The sequence below is a fragment of the Oryctolagus cuniculus genome, chromosome 17 (assembly GCF_051225735.1).
Source record: "Oryctolagus cuniculus isolate XC-2025 breed Fujian yellow rabbit chromosome 17, ASM5122573v1, whole genome shotgun sequence".
Lineage (NCBI taxonomy): Eukaryota > Metazoa > Chordata > Mammalia > Lagomorpha > Leporidae > Oryctolagus > Oryctolagus cuniculus.
In genome coordinates, this window is record NC_142883.1 from 64,068,164 (window position 1) to 64,088,289 (window position 20,126).

Below are 20,126 nucleotides of genomic sequence, written 5' to 3' on the forward strand. Positions count from 1 at the left end.
CCCAAATACCTGCAATGGCTGAGATGGGGCCAGTCAAACCAGAAGTCAAGAACTCAATCCAGCTTTGCCATATGGGTGGCAAGAACCCAACTACCCAAGCCGTTGCTGCTCTCAAAGTCTGCATTAGAAGGAAGCTGGAGTTAGGAGCCAGATCTGTATGTTGAACCCCAGGTACTCTGAATGTGGGATACAAATGTCTTTATTGCCAAATACTCCAGTAATGGTATTAAAAATGGAAGTGATGCTGGCGCCGTGGCTCAATAGGCTAATCCTCCACCTGTGGTGCCGGCACACCAGGTTCTAGTCCCGGTCAGGGCACCAGATTCTGTCCCGGTTGCTCCTCTTCCAGTCCAGCTCTCTGCTGTTGCCCAGGAGTGCAGAGGAGGATGGCCCAAGTCCTTGGGCCCTTCACCTGCATGGGAGACCAGGAGAAGCACCTGGCTCCTGGCTTCGATTCGGCGTGGTGTGCCAGCCGCAGCGCGCTGGCCGCAGTGGCCATTGGAGGGTGAACCAATGGAAAAAGGTGCTCTGAGGCTGGTGTACCATGCTGATCCGATGGCAGGAGCCAGGTACTTCTCCTGGTCTCCCATGGGGTGCAGGGCCCAAGCACTTGGGCCATCCTCCACTGCACTCCCTGGCACAGCAGAGAGCTGGACTGGAAGAGGGGCAACCGGGACAGAATCCAGCGCCCTGACCAGGACTAGAACCGGTGTGCCGGCGCAGCAAGGCGGAGGATTAGCCTATTGAGCCGTGGCACCAGCCTGGAACATCTTTCTTTCTCTGTTTCTCTCTCACACTGTCCACTCTGCCTGTCAAAAAAAAAAAAAAATGGAAGTGAAGGGGCTGGCGCTGTGGCTTAGCATGTAAATTCGGTAATTCTGTGCCTGCAGTGCTGGGATCCTGTTCCAGTCCTACATGTGACTACAAGGTGTACAGATTTTATTCTGGTGGGTATGAGTCCAGACAGGTGGAATGCAAGCAGTTTCTTCAGTAATTGCACTGGGTAGACTTCAGTGGGATTGAGAAATTTAGAACTAATTGTTGCAGTCCTGGTGTTGCAGGGTACAGATCTCCCAGGGTGGGGGTATTTTTTTTAAATGAGCTGATGTTGGTGCTAACCCCCAGAAATGAAAGGGCATCGCTCTGGCTCATACAGTGTGTGAGCGTAACTCTGGAGTAATGCCACAAACTATCACCATTGCAGGATGTAGAGAATCTTTGCTTTGCCCTACAAGTTGTGCTGACTGATTCTGGTAGGAGTGTTACAGAGGCCCACTGTGAACTCTTTTTTGCAGACTCTGGAGCTCTGTAGCAGTGGGGGATGGTAGGGGAATAGTGTGGCTTCCCTTCTCCACGCCTGGAAGTTGCTGAGACCCCAGTTAGCTCCCCAGGCTGAATATGGCAGTCCTGTCTTGTATAGATGACATAATAATGACACGTGGTAGTGTATGAATCCTGGAGAATGAAAAAAACAGTCATTTAGAACATCTATTTTAGACCATAAATGATAACAAAGCACTTTCTATTTGTTCTCTTTCAAATAAAAACAAGAATAAATATATAAATAGTTTTAAAATGTAGCTGGAAAAACCTTTCAAATTTTGAGATTTGAGTAGATGTAATGCTATTTTTTTTCTTCCCGAGAGGACACACATAAAATATCCGAAACAGAATTTTTGCTCCTGAGCTGAGAGTGGACTGAAGAGAAGTGGAGTTGGGGACACTGAAGAGATGAGGGTGCAGGCTGCAGGTAATAGGACCTGAGGGCCATGCTTGGTCCAGATTTCCTTTTTCTAAGGTTTGTATGGGTGCTTTGTATGATTTAGATCTGAATAATGATGGTATCGCTTGTCTGCAAATGAGTCACTTGCTGCAGAACAGGTCAAAATGGTTTATAAAGTGTACTGGGGAATTTTTAAGAAGTAGAGGGTGATTTCCTGGCACAGAGGGTGTTGACAGTGATTTGCAAGGATCTTGGAGGGTATCAGAGACATGTCTAAGTGTATCTTTCACATCATTCAATTGCTATTTTTCTTGGGTATTTTTGGGAATCAGCATTGTGCTAGTTGTATTTCTAGATGCTGCCTATGAGGTTCTCCAAGTGTTTTCTTGTGTTTTCAACATTTAAAATGTCAAATTGGGAGGGGGGTTGCACAGTGGGCATGGTAAGTTAAGCATCCCATATTAGAGTGCAGGTTGAGCTCTGGTTGTGTCACTTCTCCTCTAGTTTCCTGCTGATACACCTATGTAGGTGGCTGATGGCAGCTCAAGCACTTGGGTCCTTGAAACCCATGAGAGACACCTGAATGGAATTCTAGGCTTCTGCTTTTGGTCTGGCCCAACACTGGCTGTGGTGGGCATTTGGGGAATGAACCAGTGGGCGGAAGATCTATGTTTGTTGCTCTCTCTCTGTGTCATGCTGTCTTTTTTTTTTAGATTTATCTATTTATTTGAAAGTCAGAGTTACACAGAGAGAGGAAGAGACTCTCCAAATGGTTGCAATGGCTGGGGCTGGGCCAGGCCAAAGTCAGGAGTCAGGAGCTTCTTCTTGATCTTCCATGTAGCAGGGGTCTAAGCACTTGGGCCATCCTCTGCTGCTTTCTCAGGAGCTAGAGCAGAAGTGGAGCAGCCGGGTCTTGAACCAGCACACACATGGGATGCCAGTGTTGCAGGCATCAGCTTCACCTGCTATGCCAGAACACCAGCCCCAAGTCACTGTGCATTTTAAATAAATAAAAATACATAGTTAAAAATTTAAAAATTCAGTATAAAGATAGGTTTTATTGTCACAAAATGCAAAATGTAATGTTTACATATTGTCTTATTGCCTGTTAATTGTTCTGAAGCTACCTGCTAAATGAATGGTTTTTATTCCTATTTTAGTTTTCAGTATGAAGTATTTTAAAAATGTAGGAAAATAAAGCCATTATAAAATAAATCAAGTATAAAGATACCCATATACTCACCACCTACGTTTAACAGAATTAGCCTTTTGCCAAACTGTTTCAGACAGTATTTTGTAAAGGAAGGGGACATTACAGGTACAGCTAAAGACATAATTCCTTTCCCTCCTTTTTGTATTTGAGTGTACTGCTTTCCTGAAGTTCTTGTGTTTAACGGCCCTGCATGTCTTTATTTTACACACATGTGAAACCGCACCATAGGCTACGTTGATATTTTAAAAGTTTAGTGACTATCACCATAGTTTCTAACTCATTTTGTAGGTTACTTTTGTTATGGAGCATTTCATGCACACATAGACATGTATATTCACATATATACAGTTTTATTGTCAGTTTTTAACTTTGGAGGGCAGTTATGGATGATTTTCATTTCTTCCTTCATTGAATACCACACTTTTCAGATTTTTAAAAAATTATTTCTTAAATATTTGTTATTTTTTTCTTAAATTATTTATTTAAAAAAAATTTTGCAATGCTAGTGTGTGTTTATGGGGTCCAGTCTAATATGTCAATACATGTGCACAGCATAAACTGATCAAACCAGGTAGCTACCATTTCCATTTCATGTTATTTCTTTGCACTTGGACCCTGCTAGCTCCTTTACTCTGGCTCTTTCTACAGTAAATAATTGATTGTCTTGAACTTCAGAGGTACTAGTGCACTGCAGAGCACTACAACTTACTTCTTTTGTCTGACTGGGTTTTGGTATCTGTTATTCAACCTATGCCCATGGCTCCCAAATTGTGCTAATCCCTGTTCAGAGTTCACATGGGCAATTTTTTAAACTTTATCAAACTTTATCAAAGAAATGTCATAGGGATCTTTCTATGTCTGGTTTATTTAACATTATATTAGTTTTCATTTAACATGATGATCTTGAGTTCCAATCATTTTGCTGCAAATGGGAGTGTTTCATTCTTTATCATGGGTAAACGATACTGTATTTTGTGTATACCTGTGTGGTGTGTGTGTGTGTGTGTGTGTGTGTATCACATTTTTCCCCTCCATTCTTCCACTGATGGACACCTGGGTTAATTCCATAGCTTAGCTATTATGAATGGTGCTGCAATGAAAGTGATTATTTGATTCCCTTTAGAAATACACTGAGAAGTGGGATAGCTGGATCATAAGGTAGTTATAATTTTTAAGCAGCCTTCATGCTGTTCTCAGTAGTGGCTGTTCTAATGTATATTGTACCAACAGTGTATAAGGGTTTCCTTTTCTCCATATTCTTTTCAGAATGTGGTATTTTTGACAAGAAACATCCTAATCGGAATGGGATGAGTCCTCATTGTGACTTTCCTTTTCATTCCCTTGATGGTTAGTGAAACTAAACTGTTTTTCATATTGTCGGTTGGTTATTTGAATTTCTTCTTCTGAGAAATGTCTGTTGTGACTGCTGACTATTTCTTAAATGGGTTGTTGTTTTTGAGTTTTAAAAATTACTTGCATATCCTCAATTTTCTTCCTCTTTCAGGGACATACTTTATGAATATATTAATCCCATTCTAACAGTTGTCTCTTCGTTTGGCTGCCTTTTTATTTTGGTGCTCAGAAATTTCTTTGGTTTATATAATCACATCTGTCATGTTTGCTTTTGTTGCCTGTGCTTCTAGGATATTATCTAAAAAATCATTTCCTATGCCAGTGTCATGAAAGGTGTCTCCTGTGCTGCTTCCTGGTAGTTTTAGGTCTTACATTTAGATCTGTGATGCATGTTGAGTTATTTTATGTACAGTATAAGTGGAGGCATCCATGGAAAGTCTTGTGCAGCATTTATTGAAGAGACTGTCTTTCCTCCAGGGCATGTTTATGGAATCTCTGTCAACTATCAGTTGGCTGTAGATGTGTGGATTACTCTGTGGCAAACCCAGTCTGCTCCATTCTTTTTTTTTTTTTTTTTTTTTTTTTTTTTTTTTTTTTTTTTTTTTTTTTTTGACAGGCAGAGTGGACAGTGAGAGAGAGACAGAGAGAGAAAGGTCTTCCTTTGCCGCTGGTTCACCCTCCAATGGCCGCCGCTGCAGCCGGCGCACCGCGCTGATCCTGGCAGGAGCCAGGAGCCAGGTGCTTTTCCTGGTCTCCCATGGGGTGCAGGGCCCAAGCACCTGGGCCATCCTCCACTGCACTCCCTGGCCATAGCAGAGAGCTGGCCTGGAAGAGGGGCAACCGGGACAGAATCCGGCGCCCCAACCGGGACTAGAACCCGGTGTGCCGGCGCCGCAAGGTGGAGGATTAGCCTATTGAGCCACGGCGCCGGCCTGCTCCATTCTTTTTTATGACTGTTTTCATGCCAGTACCTTACTGTAGTGGTTAAAATAGCTCTATAACATGTTTTGAACCCTGGTAGTGGGAAGACCCCAGCTTTTGCATTTTTTGAAAATGCTTTTATGTTGAGCTCATTTGTGCTTCCATTTGAACGTTGGGATAGTTTTCCTAAATTCTAAGGAAAGATGTGATTGGTAGCTTGATGGGAATTTTATACCCTAGGTTAAATTTATTCCAAGTGTCTTCCTTTTTTTGTACCTACTGTGAATGGTGTTGCTCTTACTGTTTCTTTTTCATTAACTTTGTGATTAGTGCATAAATTGTTACTAATTGCTGTTCCTTTTGTTTTTAAAACGTTATCGGATTTGCTTATCAAATCTAAGTCTCTTGATGGAGTCTTTAGTTTTTTCTGTAATGTTATATGCAGGCAAGGATCAGTTTTTCCTCCTTGCTTAATTGTATGCCTTTAATTTTTTTCTTGCCCAGTACTGTGGGATTTTTTTAAGATTTATTTATTTATTTAAAAAACAGAGCTGCAGAGAGGCAGAGGTAGAGGTAGAGGAATAGGGAGGGAAGGAGAGAGGGAGATCGAGAGAGAGAGAATCTTCCACATGCTGGTTCACTCTGCAGATGGCTGCAGCAGCCAGAGGTGAGCCTACCCGAAGCCAGGAGCCAGGGGCTCTTTCTGGGTCTGCACATGGGTGCAGGGGCCCAAGGACTTGTGCCATCTTCTACTGCTTTCCCAGGCCATAGCAGAGAGCTGGATTGGAAGTGGAGCAGCCAGGATTTGAACCAGTGCCCACATAGGATGCTGGCTCTGCAGGTGGCGGCTCTACACACTGTGCCACAGTGCCAGCCACTGCCCAGTCCTATTGTGAACAAAAGCAGTAAGAGTAAACATTCTTTTTTTTTTTTTGACGGCAGAGTGGACAGTGAGAGAGAGAGAGAGACAGAGAGAAATATCTTCCTTTTCCTTTGGTTCACCCACAGCTGGCTGCTGTGGCCAGCGTGCTGCAGCCAGCGCACCGCGCTGTTCCGAAGCCAGGAGCCAGGTGCTTCTCCTGGTCTCCCATGCAGGCGCAGGGCCCAAGCACTTGGGCCATCCTCCACTGCATTCCCAGGCCACAGCAGAGAGCTGGACTGGAAGAGGAGCAACTGGGACAGAATCTGGCGCCCCAACCAGGAGTAGAACCCACTGTGCCGGTGCCGCAGGCAGAGGATTAGCTTATTGAGCCATGGCACCAGCCAAGCAAACATTCTTGTTTGCTTTCAGATCATTGAAGAAATGCTGTCAAGAAGAACAAGAAGCATAAGAGGATCTTGGTACAAATACCACACCTGGCCCCTGTAACACCAGTTCTCACTTAGCCCATGTGCATGATGAAGACATGAAGAGGTAAGTTAGGCCTATGTGTGCTGAGGCCATTGGTGAATGGTGATTGTGTTCAGGAGTAGAGTATTAGGAAAATATTTTGTATGGTTGGTGTGTGTGCAGTTATGGCATAGGGAAAGACTGCTTGTGTAGATTCGTGAGATTACATTATGTATATATGTATTCTGTTCACCTTTGTGTTTGGGGAGTTCATTAGGAATTGGATCGGGTTCATCATTGGGTCTGGAGAAACAGCTATGTGTTTTTGGAGACTACATTGTGGACAGGACACCGAGCATCAAAACTCTGACGATGTGGTGTAGTTGAGTGGGTTGAGCATGAAGACTGGATTTTGAGGGTGTTTGGGTGATATGCAAGATGGTGTTTTTTTATTTCATGTGCTTTCTAGTGGCTTCACATGTTGTACACATTTTGCTCAGATGTCCAAGTTCTTTGAAGTGGGTGCAGGATTGTGGTGGGATGGAGAATCGTCAGGGCTCTGGAATTTGTGTGGAGATTGTAGTGGTGTATATGTGTGACTGAGCATAGAGGAAGCTAGTGCATATCGGCGTGCATTTTGTGGTGTTTGAATTCAGCTACTTTGGGAGCTGTAGAACAGTAGGAAATGGTTTTAGCAGGAGATAGTGGGATTTGCTGTCATGAATGGAGTTGCTCCATGGAGACTTGTAAGTCCTTCCAGACAAAATCAACTTCTGTGCTTTTGCCTGTAAAATATCCATAACTTACAAAGTTGTTCTGAAAGTCAGCTACTATTAGTAAAAAACATCTGTCATTTTTCTTTATACAAAGAGAGACGTTTGTATACAGTGGTATAAAATGGATATAAAGTTGAATGGGATAAAATGGAGTAGAGGGTAAAATGGTTGTAGCTTTGTTCATTTTTTTACCAATTGTTGTTGCAATGGTGTGATCATTATTTGTTGAAAAGACGTTCTTTCTCCATCCCATTGCCTTTGCCCCTTTGGAAAAGGTCAGTTGACCCCATTTCTAGGGGCCTCTATCTGGAGCCTTTATCCTCTTTGCTGATGGATGTGTGTGTTATTTAAAAAAAAAATTTAGTTAAGGAATATAAACTTCTTGCATTTCATATATACAAATTTGGGAACACAGTGATTCTTCCCAGCCTACTCCCCTCCTGCCATACTCCCACCCTTCCTCCTCCTCTCTCTCCCATTTCCATTCTTATGTTTTACAAAGATCTATTTGCAGTTAATTTTATACTCATAAGATGAACCCTACACTAAGTACAGAGTTCACGGAATAGTATGAAGAAAGCAGAAGAGCAAACAAATAAAAAGAAATACTGTTCCTCAGTAATCAAGACAAGGGCTGTTCAAAATCATTACATCTCAAGGTGTCAGTTGTGCTACTATAAATTAACTTTTAGATACTCTATTAGTTATCAAAGATCAAAGAATGTATTCTATTTGTCTTTTTGTGATTGGCTTTTTCACTAAGTATAATGATTTCCAGTTGCATCCATTATTTTCAAATGACATGATTTCAATTTTTGTATAACTGTTAAGTATTCCATAGTGTACATAAGCCATAATTTCTTTCTCCAGTCTTCAGTTGATGGACATCTGGGTTGAGTCCATATGTTTGCTCTTGTAAATTCAGCTGCAATGAATATGGGGGTACAGATCACTATTACATATGCTGATTTCATTTCTTTTGGGTAAGTTCCCAGGAGTGGGATGACTGAGTCATATGGCTAGTCTATATACAGCTTTCCAAGATATTTGTATATTGTCTTCCACAGTGGCTTCACCAGTTTACATTTCCACCAACAGTGGATTAGGGTTCTCTTTTTTCCACGTCCTTGCCAGCATTTGTTGTTTGTTGATTTTTGTATAAGAGCCATTCTAATGGTGGTGAGGTGAAACTTCATTGTGGTTTTGATTTGCATTCCCCTGATGGTTAGTGATATTGAGCATTTTTTCATGTGTCTGTTGGCCATTTGAATTTGCTGTCTTGAAAAATGTCTGTTCAGGTCCTTTGCCCATTTGTAACTGAATTGTTTGTTTCACTGTTGTTGAGGTTCTTGAGATCTTTATAGATTCTGGAAATTAATCCTTTATCTGTTGAATAGTTTGCAAATATTTTCTCCCATTCTGAGTTGCCTCTTAAGTTTGCTCTGTGTCTCTTTTGTAGTGCAGAAGCTTCTCAGTGTGATAAATCCCATTTGCTTTGATTGCCTGTGCTCCGGAGTCTTTTCCAAGAGGTTTTGCCTATGCCAATGTCTTGTAGGGTTATTCTTTTATTTTCTAGTAACTTGATGATATCCTGTCTTAGATTTAGGTCTCTGATCCATTTTGAGTGTTTTTTTTTTTTTTGTATAAGATGTAAGACAGGGATCTGGTTTAATAGTTCGGCATGTGAAGATCCAGTTTTCCCAGCACCATTTGTTGAAGAGACTGTCTGCTCAAGGGATTGATTTTTATTCCTTTGCCAAAGATAAGTAGGTTGTAGATGCGTGGATCGATTTGTAGAATTTCTATTCTGTGCCATTGGCCTACATTTCTGTTTTTGTGCCAGTACCAGGATGTCTGAATTATAATTGCCCTGTCATATTTCTTGAGATCTGGTCTTGTACTGTTATTGCTGCTTATGATTGCTTTAGCTATTCGGGGTCTCTAGTGTTTGCATATGAATTTTAGCCTCATTTTTACTAGATCTGAGAAGGATGTTGTTGGTATTTTTATTGGGATAGCATTGAATTTATAAACTGTTTTTGGTAGTATGGACATTTTGATGATACTGATTCTTCCAATCCATGAACATGGAAGATTTTTCCACTTTTTAATGTCTTCTTCTGTTTTCTTCTTTAATGCTTTGTTCTCATCACAGAGATCTTTGATGTCCTTGGTTAAATTTAGTACAAGGTATTTAATTTTTTGGTAGCTAAGGTGGAAGGGATTGATCTTAGACATTCTTTCTGAGCTGACATTGCCTGTGTATTCAAAGGTTATTGATTTTTGTTTGTTAATTTTATATCTTGCTACTTTACCAAACTCTTTTATGAGTTCCAACAGTCTCTTGGTGGAGTCTTTTGGATCCCCTATATATATAATCAGGTCAACTGCAAATAGGGATAGTTTGATTTCCTCCTTCCCAGTTTGTATCTCTTTGATTTCTTTTTCTTGCTTAATGTCTTCGGCAAAAACTTCCAGGACTGTATTGAATAGTAATGGTGAGAGTGTCTGGTTCTAGATCTTAGTGAGAATGTCTCCAATTTTTCCCCATTCAGTAAGATGCCAGCTGTGGTTTTGTCATAAATTGCATTAATTATGTTGGGGAATGATCCTCCTATACCCACATTGTTTAAGATTTTCATCATTAAAGGATGTTGGATTTTATCAAATGCTTTCTCTACATCTATTGAGAGAATCACATGGCTTTTGTTCTTCAGTTTGTTAATATGATGTATCACATTTATTGATTTTCGGATGTTGAACCATCCCTGCATACAAGGGATTAATCCCACTTGGTATGGGTGAATGATATTTCTGATGTATTGTTGCATCTGATTGGTTAGTATTTTGTTGAGCATTTTTGCATCTATGTTCATCAGGGAAATGAGTCTGTTGTTTCTTTTTGTGGTTTAGGAATTAAGTTGATGCTGGTTTCATAGTAGGAGTTTGGGAGGATACCCTCCCTTTCAGTTGTTTTGAATAGCTTGAGAAGAATTAGCATTAGTTCTTTAAAAGTCTTGTAGAATTCAGCAGTGAAGACATCAGGACCTGGGCTTTTCTTTATTGGGAGGGTCTTTATTACTGATTAAATCTCTGGGTTGTTATCTGTTTTCATGACTCAATTTTGTTCATGACTCAATTTTGGATTATATGTGTCCAGAAATCTATCCATTTCTTCAACATTTCCTGATTTGTTGGCATACATTCTTGGTAGTAATTCCTGATGATTCTTTTTATTTCTATGGTATCGGTTGTGGCCATCTGGAGAGTGAACCAGTGAATGGAAGACCCCTCTCTCTGATTCTGCCTCTCTGTAACTCTGCCTTTCAAATAAATAAATAAATCTCTTTTTAAAAAGAAGGGGACAATGGTCACCTCTGTTGGTGTGATCACCCCCTCACCTCCTCTCCTCCAAGCTGAGCAATGCCCCCAGTGGGTTCAACACTCATCTGTACTGCCGTGTGAATTGAACAAATGATCTTAGCAGACCTCACTGTGGGCACAGTTCCCGCTGCAGTGAGCTGCCTCTGGCAACCAAGGGCTCCATGCGTGTGGAGCTGCACCCAATGATTGCCCAGAAACTCAGCTACACCCTGCGTCTTCTCATGAAGTCATAGTTTTTTCAGTCTCAGCACCCAGGGCTCCCATGGTCAAAGACTGCAAGAAGTCCATTCTACCCTGCTATCCTGTCCCGTCCACAAAGAGACTGAGGTGTTCCCAGTGCTGCTGCCTGTGTGTGTTATTCCCTGACGAATTGAATCTGATCCTCCCAGCCAGACTCAAAGTCAGTGGGGAATTCGAGCTTTTCCCTCTTGAAAAGTCCTTCAATCACACGGGTGCACAGTACCTGTCGGCTATAGCCCTAGTCGTTTCACAATTGTGCTGGGCACATAGGAGAGTCCCTGCAGGCGGTATGTCCCTTCTGTTGGGGTGGCTCCCCCTGCCTACCATTGCTGGGTCATGCAGCTGGTGAAGTGGCTACCATACTTGCCATTTGCACTGTAGCTGCCCTGGTGAAAAGTGTCCCCACTAGAACTTGAGCGGCTTCTAACTGTTTACGTCCAAAACTGGTGCCGGCCCTCCCACAGCTGGCTGCAGGTCGCTGTTGCTGGAAGGGGAAGGCGAGGGAGAGATGCACAATTTTTTTCCCACTCTGGGTGAGCAGTCAGTGTGTTCTCAGGCTTCTGGGCTAGACTCAAAGACAGTGCAGTCCACTGGGCTCTCCCTGCAGCTGTATCAACAGTGGCTCTGGCCTGTGCAGTCTGACCCCACCTTGCTCACCAGAGTGGGCACTTTTTCTGGATCCAAGCTGCTGGGCCCTTTGTTGTGTTCTTGCTGGGTGCTGCGTGTCTGCACCTTCCACACAAGTCTGAGCTGTGTCCCCTGCTCTTGCAGGACCTCCCACTGCAGTGTCCCCCTGTAGCTGTACCCTGGGTGTGCACTTCCTCCACTGTTTCCTGCTAATTTCACTTAGCCTACACCAGACTGCCCTGTCGGCGTTCTTTTTCTAAGATCACTTTATGCATTTCTATGACTTTATAGTAAGTTTCAAACAGGAAACTATGAGCACATCAACTTTATTATTCACCATTGTGTAAGGTACTCTAGCTATATAAATAATTTGTCGGGATCTATAAAACAGTTCAATGGAAATTTGAATGGGATTGCTATATGATATGGAGCAGAAAATAATTGATAGCTTTATATTCAGTTTACAAATTATGAAAATCAACTTTATTGATTCAGATTTCAATTTATATCCTTTCAGTTTTTCATCATTTTTTTGGATATAATGTCCATGTTTTGCTTGATTTATAACTTCATTATTTTATGTAGTATTTTAAATGGTAATTTTAAGGATTTTAAAGTCCAACTGTTCATTGCTGGTGTAAAGAAAATGCATAAACCTTTTTGGACTGGTATTGGCTTTTGCTGCTTTTTTCTCCATCTACTGTTATGTATACAGGATACTTACTGCTCTCCATCCCCTTGTTGCCAGTAACATCATGGCCTCGTATCTGTGAACAGGGATTTCCATTGCTTCAGTCGGGGATCTAGCAAGGAGCAGCTGCAGACAATTCAGCAGTTACCTCTGAGCATCCTGGGATAGGGGCACAGCCAGCATGTGGAGCTCAGACATGCTTTAGCTGCCCTGTGCCTGTGCATGTGTTGTGCATATGCATGTCCCATCCCCCAACTGGGATGCTGCCATAATTCTCTCAGTTGAAGTGGGGAAGAGGAACCTCCCCTTATCCAATATAGGGGGAAACCAAACTTCCTCATGAGATTGCCCATATTCACCTCCAGAGAACCTCACACTCACACAGCATTCTCAGTTGGGGACAGGGCACTGATACTGGGGACTAGACAGGTTGGGCCTGAGGTAGGGGAGAATGTGAGCTCCTGCTACCTATTTTCCTGCCTCATAAATTGCTTATTTTTTTCTGCAATGTTGAAAGGGATGCAGATATCTTTAAAAATCAGTGTCTTGGGGCCAGTTCTGTAGTGTAGTAGGTTGAGCCTCTACCTACAGCATAAGCATCCCAAGTGGATGCCAGTTTGAGTCCCAGCTGCTCTGCTTCCGATCCAGCTCCCTGCTAATGGCCTAGGAAAGCAGTAGAAGATGGCCCAAGTGCTTGGGCCCTGCACCCATGTGGGAGACCTGGAAGAAGCTCCAGACCCCTGGCTTCGAACTGGCCCAGCTCTGGCCATTGCGGCCATCTGGGGAGCGAGCCAGTGAATAGAAGACTTCTCTCTCTCTCTCTCTCCCTCCCTCCCTCCCTCCCTCCCTCTCTGTAACTCTGCCTCTCAAATAAATAAATAGATCTTTAGAAAATACACACCTTAAAACTCACAATATTTTTTCAAATTTAAATATGTTAATTGTACCAAGCCAATTTTATTAACTTTTGACTTTACTGGGTTTAGTAAAATCAAGTTATTTTTAAAAAATTTATTTATTTGAAAATCAGAGTTACACAGAGAGAGGAAGAGAGGCAGAGAAAGAGAGAAGAAGAGAATGAGAGAGGGAGAGAGAGAAAGAGAGAGACAGGTCTTCCATCTGCTGGTTCACTCCCCAATTGGCCGCAGTGGCCGGAGCTGCACCGATTGGAAGTCAGGAGCCAGGAGCTTCTTCGGGTCTCCCACATGGATGCAGGGGCCCAAACACTTGGGCCATCTTCTGCTGCTTTCCCAGGCCATAGCAGAGAGTTGGATTGGAAGAGGAGCAGCCGGGACAAGAACCAGCGCCCATGTGGGATGCTAGCATTGCAGGCAGCGGCTTTACCCACAACACAGCGCCAACCCCAGTAAAATCAAATTTTTAAAATAGCGTTAGTGGTCATTGCGGATTGAGGTCCTGGGAGCAGGTGAGGTGCTGCAGCCACCTCGCTGCAGAGCTGCAGGTCCGGTGGGCGGGGATGTGAGCACGGGCCCAGTCCACCTACCTGGGGCATTGCTACAGCTGTGGTGTCAGTGCCCTTAGCCCACACCAATGGCAGGGTCTGGCTGTGCATGGGGCGCTGAGCCACCACAGTGTCTGGAGGTCTGCGGGAGCGGCTGTGGCAGGTACAGAGCAGCTCCTCAGCCTCGGTGTATCGAGTGCACTGCTGCGGCACCCCAGGCTCACCACCGGGCACCCTCAAGCAGTTCTTCCCGCCAGGAACCACCGAGGCTGTGGCTTTGGGTTCCGCAAAGAGAGAGCAGTGCCTGAACAGTTGTAGGGTCACAGGAACATCATGACTTCACATGGAGTCTTTACGATCCACTTCTCTCTGAATGTGCTGTCATGCTGTTGCTTGCACTCCTGGATGTCAGTGTTTCGGAACTGCTTTCATAGTCCAGTCACCAGGGTTGTTCCACGTGGATGATACAGCATTGTATCATCCAGAGATGTTCTGGAAGGCCTTGCTCTCCTTCATCATGAGGGTCGTGTCCACGCAGACCTCAAACCGCAGAACATACTGTGGAGTGCAGAGAACGAATGTTTTAAACTCACTGACTTTGGACTTAGCTTCAAAGAAGGCACTCCGGGTGTAAAGTACATTCAAACAGACGGGTGTCGTGCTCCAGAAGCAGAGCTGAAAAATCACGTGGCCCAGGCTGGCCTGCAGAGTGATACATAATGTAGCTCGGCTGCTGGTCTGCGGAGCCTAGGAATCATTTTACTGGAAATGTTCTCAGGAACGAAGCTGAAGCATACAGTCCAATCTCAGGAATGGAAGGCAAGCAGTTCTGCTGTTGTTGATGAGATATTTGCCGGTAAAGCAGTGGTGAATGCCACAATTCCAACCCATCACCTAAGAGACCTTATCAAAAGCATGCTTCATGATGATCCAAGCAGAAGAGTTCCTGCTGAAATGGCATCGCGCAGCCCATTCGTTAGCATTCCTTTTGCCCCTCATGTTGAAGATCTGATGGTAGTTCCTACCGCACTGCTAAGACTGCTGAGCGTGCTAGATGATGATCATCTTGAGAATGAAGAGGAACATGAAGATATTGTAGAAGATGTAAAAGAGGAATGCCAGAAATATGGACCCGTGATATCTCCGCTCGTCCAAAGGAAAATCCTGGCAGAGGGCAAGTCTTTGTCGAGTATGCCAATGCTGGTGGTTCCAAAGACGCTCAGGAATTACTGACCGGAAGGATGTTTGATGGGAAGTTTGTCGTGGCTACATTCTACCCGCAGAGTGCCTACAAGAGGGGATATCTGTATCAAACCTTGCTTTATTCCTAACCTAAGGACCATATCCTGTTTCTCCTCTTCTATTTCCTGGGCTATTCTACTCCACAGATGAATGCAATACTAGCTCTCTGCCATTTTAAGGAGGTACTTTTTACATTTGTTTAATCCTGTGAATGTGCAATCATTGTCCAAGCAGTGGCTGCATGGCAAACATTCGGCACTGAGTAGGACAAGATCTCTCAGCTATACATTGAGGGGTTTAGAGCATCCATGTAGGCAACTTTTCTTTTTCTTTTTTCTGCGTTTTTTGTGTGCAGTAGGGCAAGGTGCTGCTCTTCAGTATGTAATATAAAAAGTTAATTATTTTTTGTGATCATGAAACAAGGATGAATAATATGTTGTGTGAATGTTAACAAGTTTGTTAGTGTTGGTGACATCATTTACAGATTGTTCCTTTTGTAGTCAGGTGATTCTTTTTTTTTTTTTTTTTGACAGGCAGAGTGGACAGTGAGAGACAGAAAGGTCTTCCTTTTTTTTTTTTTTGACAAGCAGAGTGGACAGTGAGAGAGAGAGAGAGACAGAGAGAAAGGTCTTCCTTTGCCATTGGTTCATCCTCCAATGGCCGCCACAGCCAGCGCACCATGCTGATCCAATAGCAGGAGCCATGTACTTATCCTGGTCTCCCATGGGGTGCAGGGCCCAAGGACTTGGGCCATCCTCCACTGCACTCCCAGGGCACAGCAGAAAGCTGGCTTGGAAGAGGGACAACTGGGAAAGAATCCAGCGCCCCGACCGGGACTAGAATCCGGTGTGCTGGCGCCGCAAGGCGGAGGATTAGCCTAGTGAGCCTTGGCGCCGGCCCCCTACTCTGTTCTTAACACTGAGTTGTGAAAACGTAAAGCAGGACCGAAGCACTGAATATTCCCTTAAAGAAACTGCAGTGAGCCTATCTACATTTTTATTAAGGCTTTTAAAATAGAAAGCTGATGCTTGATCTTGGCACAATTTTTATGTCCAATATGTGTGCTTGAATGAGTGTGCGGTGTGAAGGTTGGAGAAAATTTGAGTCAGTGTACTTTATAGTGTGAATCTTGTGAGTTAGTATAGTCTATACCCATCTCTTCCCTATACCCATCTCTTCCCTGTTTCACATCTGTAAAATTTAGGGTGTGTGTTTTTTGAGAATTGGTCTGATAGAATATGTAAATGACAAAACAGTTCATTCCTGAGAGGCTCAGAATAAATTGGAGTCTAGACTGGGGTTACATTGAAACTCTTAAAGGTGATTGGAACAAAATTTTTGCTGCATGTGAATCACCGCATTAATTGATCTATTTAGACTTTAGACTCTGGATCAGCTCATCTTTGTTGTTCTGAATCTCCTGTGACAATTATAAGATTTCCCAAAAATGTGTTTCAATTTACTATGATGGATATTTAAAGTGGATCCAAAAGAAAAAGAAATTAGATGTACAGTGAAGGGAAAAAGAAAAGAATAGGGGATAATCAGGATTCTTTTTTCTGTCTCTGGCTCTCATCCATCCCCACCCCTTTCTTTCCCCTTTCTCATTCTCTGCCTCTGTCCTACACTGAAGAGAAGCTAGGGGAACTATATCCCAGGTGGTCTGGCTCTTGACTACAAGGAAGTTAAGACAAATATTGATAGAATAAAGTAGAAGTAGAAAGGAACAAAAATTCAAAGAATTCTTAAAAGGATTCATAGCAATCTAATGTGTCAAGAGTTCATGGAAACATATTGATTACAAATTTTAAGAATTATAATTATGGCCAGTGCTGCGGCTCACTTGGCTAATCCCCCGCTTGCGGCTCTGGCACCCTGGGTTCTAGTCCTGGTTGCTCCTCTTCCAGTCCAGCTCTCTGCTGTTGGCCCAGGAAGGAAGTGGAGGATGGACCAAGTGCTTGGGCCCCTGCACCCACATGGGAGACCAGGAGGAAGCACCTGGCTCCTGGCTTCGGATCGGTGCAGTGCGCCAGCTGTAGCAGCCATTTTGGGGGTGAACCAAAGGAAGGAAGACCTTTCTCTCTGTCTCTCTCACTGTCTAAATCTGCCTGTCAAAAAAAAAAGAATTATAATTTTGGATTCTTGTTACTTTATGACAGATTGTCTTTAAAGATATAAAAATTAGGAAAACTTTATAAAGCACTGATTATACAAGAAAACAAGTTGTATACAGGTTATGAATTTTTTCCTGTTTCACTGCCTGAATGATATTTCTATTTATTATTTTTTTGTAAGGAAAAAGTCCTTTATATCTTTCTGTGCTGAAAGCCTCCTCATATAATCTATTCTATATTTATACGACAGTAAGAGAGAGAGATACAGAGAGAAAGGTCTTCCTTTTCCTTTGGTTCACCCCCGAAATGGCCGCTATGGCCGGCGTTGCACCAATCCAAAGCCAGGAGCCAGGTGCTTCCTCCTGGTCTCCCATGTGGGTGCAGGGGCCCAAGCACTTGGGCCATCCTCCACTGCCCTCCCAGGCCACAGCAGAGAGCTGGACTGGAAGAGGAGCAACTGGGACTAGAACCCGGAACCCACATGCGATGCCGGCACCGCAGGCGGAGGATTAACCTAATGAGCCATGGCATGGGCCCCATCCTCATATAATCTTTCCTTGTATGTGTCATGCAAGTTACCAATAGCCCAATCAGAATTTACATCTAGCGAAGGAAGATTTTACTCTATTCAAAAAATTAATATTTAACCTTTTAGTTATGTACAGTTATCAAATTGTCCAGGACTCTCCATTAATATTTATTATAAAGCCAAATTTGGAATAATGAGGTTGATTTATGAATTACCGAAGGGTCTTGTTGCGTGGTTCTCAATATGTGCCCTTAGAAGGAAGAACTATTATTCTTTATTTTGGAGCTTTCTGAGTTTGATTTCAAGTTATCTGGTTTGTTTTCAAATCAAAATTCAAAATTCAGGAGTGTAGAACCAGTAATGTGAAGACCTAGGCTCTCCTAAAACATAAATTTTCATATGGGTAACAGCTTCTTTGGGGATTGAAAACTCCAGGTCCTTACTTGCATACTGATGAACAACAGAATACAAATTAATTCATTTTAATGGCAAGTATTCTAAGTTAGCATATTTACCTTTCCCCCCATTTCTTCTTCCCTCTCCTCCCAAAAGAGAAATCCTTGCAAAAACAAAACAAAACAAAACTGCAGTCAGGTGTCTGAGTTTAGTTGTGCAGTATGCTGCTAACATTGATGCTGAACTTAACATTCTTTGATCATCTTATTGCTGATGTAGTCATATATATATGTAGTTTTTTTACAGGTAGAGTTAGACAGTGAGAGAGAGAGACAGAGAGAAAGGTCTTCCTTCCTTTGGTTCACTCCCCAAATGGCTGCTACGGCCAGCACTACGCCAATCTGCAGCCAGGAGCCAGGTGCTTCCTCCTGATCTCCCATGTGGGTTTAGGGGCCAAGCACTTGGGCCATCCTCTGCTGTCCTCCCGGGCTACAGCAGAGAGCTGGACTGGAAGAGGGGCAACCGGGACTAGAACCCGACGCCCATATGGGATACCAGCGCCTCAGGCAGAGGATTAACCTAGTGAGCCAAGGCACCAGCCCCTGTAGTATTTAACACTATTGAATTTTATTACAAAAGATGCTAACTAGATTTTAAGGGAACTGAGGGAATAACTGATGAACCCTAGTGATCATGCATTGAATTCAGTGTTTTATATTAAACCCTCAGTGTTGAAAAAAGATGCCTCCTATCACTTAAATTAAAGAACACTTAAATTGTCCTTTTATAGCTCTTAGCCCATTTTACCAAAGATGACACTTGTAGATTTTCTTTCCTTCTCTGTTATTTTCAGAATTTTAATCTTAATTTCTGTCTTAAACTTGAACCAAATGTTACAAAATGATGCAATGATTCTTTGAGGATGAAATGTATTTGTGGGGATTTGGATTCCCTGAAGTTACTGAAAATTTAGAAATTTTATAATTGAGAAACAGGATAAAGAGGTGAGAATTCACATCATTTAACCCCTTGTCTTTTGGGAAAATTTTATCTCGGGTAGCCTTTCTTTCCTTAAATTGACACATGTGTTTCCTTCTCTCACCTTCCCAATTTCTTCCTCTTTGTTCCATGGTGTTCCTGCAGCACTTTGCCCCCAGAAGTCAGGTAAAGTGATTATTCTATAGAAAATCTGGTTTTTTAAAAATACATTTGGGGGGCACCAGATTCTGTCCCGGTTACCCCTCTTCCAGGCCAGCTCTCTGCTGTGGCCAGGGAAGGCAGTGGAGGAGGCCCAAGTCCCTGGGCCCTGCACCCCATGGGAGACCAGGAGAAGCACCTGGCTCCTGCCTTCGGATCAGTGCGGTGCACCGGCCACGGCGTGCTGGCCGCGGCAGCCATTGGAGGGTGAACCAATGGCAAAAGGAAGACCTTTCTCTCTGTCTCTCTCTCACTGTCCACTGTCGCTCCCCCTCTTCATGGAGGAATGACACTAGATACTGCGCTGTTCTTTTGTCTGCTCACCCCTTCCCGGGTTTGCTGCTGGTCCTTCCCGGGTTGGCTGCCGACCCCTCCACCTCCGTGGAGGGGTGGCTCCCCCTGCCACTTTCCCCACTTCCACGGAGGAGCGGCACACCACCAGCCGGCTCGCTCGGGGGCTGCTCAGATGTTATCCGGATGTTCCTTCAGATGTTTCCTTTAGCTGTTCCTGGTGCATGTTGTCTCTCTCCTCCTTTATAGTCCTCTTCCACCAATCCCAACTCTGCTACCCACACGCCGAGTACGCTGCTCTCCTCCAATCAGGAGCAAGATCAGCTCCTGCAGCTCATCAGTCAAGTTGGCGAGAGGCAGCTGTGTAGAGGTTGTTTGGTCTCTCTCAGCGCCATATTGTGGGAGAGCAGATGCATAGAACAAGTCTTAATTCCAGTAACTTAGTCTAGTCTGAGTTGCTCCCCACAGTCCACTCTGCCTCTCAAAAAAAAACACACACACACATTTGGAAAAGGTGGCTAGCTAGCTACTATCAAAACTAGAGGGGAGGGGCCAGCACTGTGGCACAGCGGGTTATCTACATAACATTATCTACAAAGCAGTTCAGTGGAAATTTGATTGAGATTACCCTACATAT

At 43.4% G+C, this 20,126-nt stretch overlaps 1 long non-coding RNA gene and 1 pseudogene across 3 annotated transcripts in view; both read left to right on the top strand.

Moving 5' to 3' along the window:
* Window positions 1-749: 749 nt before the first annotated feature.
* LOC149121296 (uncharacterized) overlaps window positions 750-20,126 on the top strand; it is a 49,768-nt gene continuing 30,391 nt past the window's right edge. Inside the window, exons 1-2 of one of the 3 annotated variants that reach the window (XR_016223698.1) lie at window positions 750-1,750; window positions 6,502-6,624. This is a non-coding gene — a long non-coding RNA (uncharacterized LOC149121296). Of the gene's footprint in view, window positions 1,751-3,944; window positions 4,284-6,501; window positions 6,625-18,947; window positions 19,166-20,126 lie in introns of those variants that run through there. The other 2 variants (XR_016223699.1, XR_016223700.1) reach the window with 2 other exon arrangements.
* LOC149121297 (serine/threonine-protein kinase Kist pseudogene) lies at window positions 13,810-15,326 on the top strand (annotated as a pseudogene).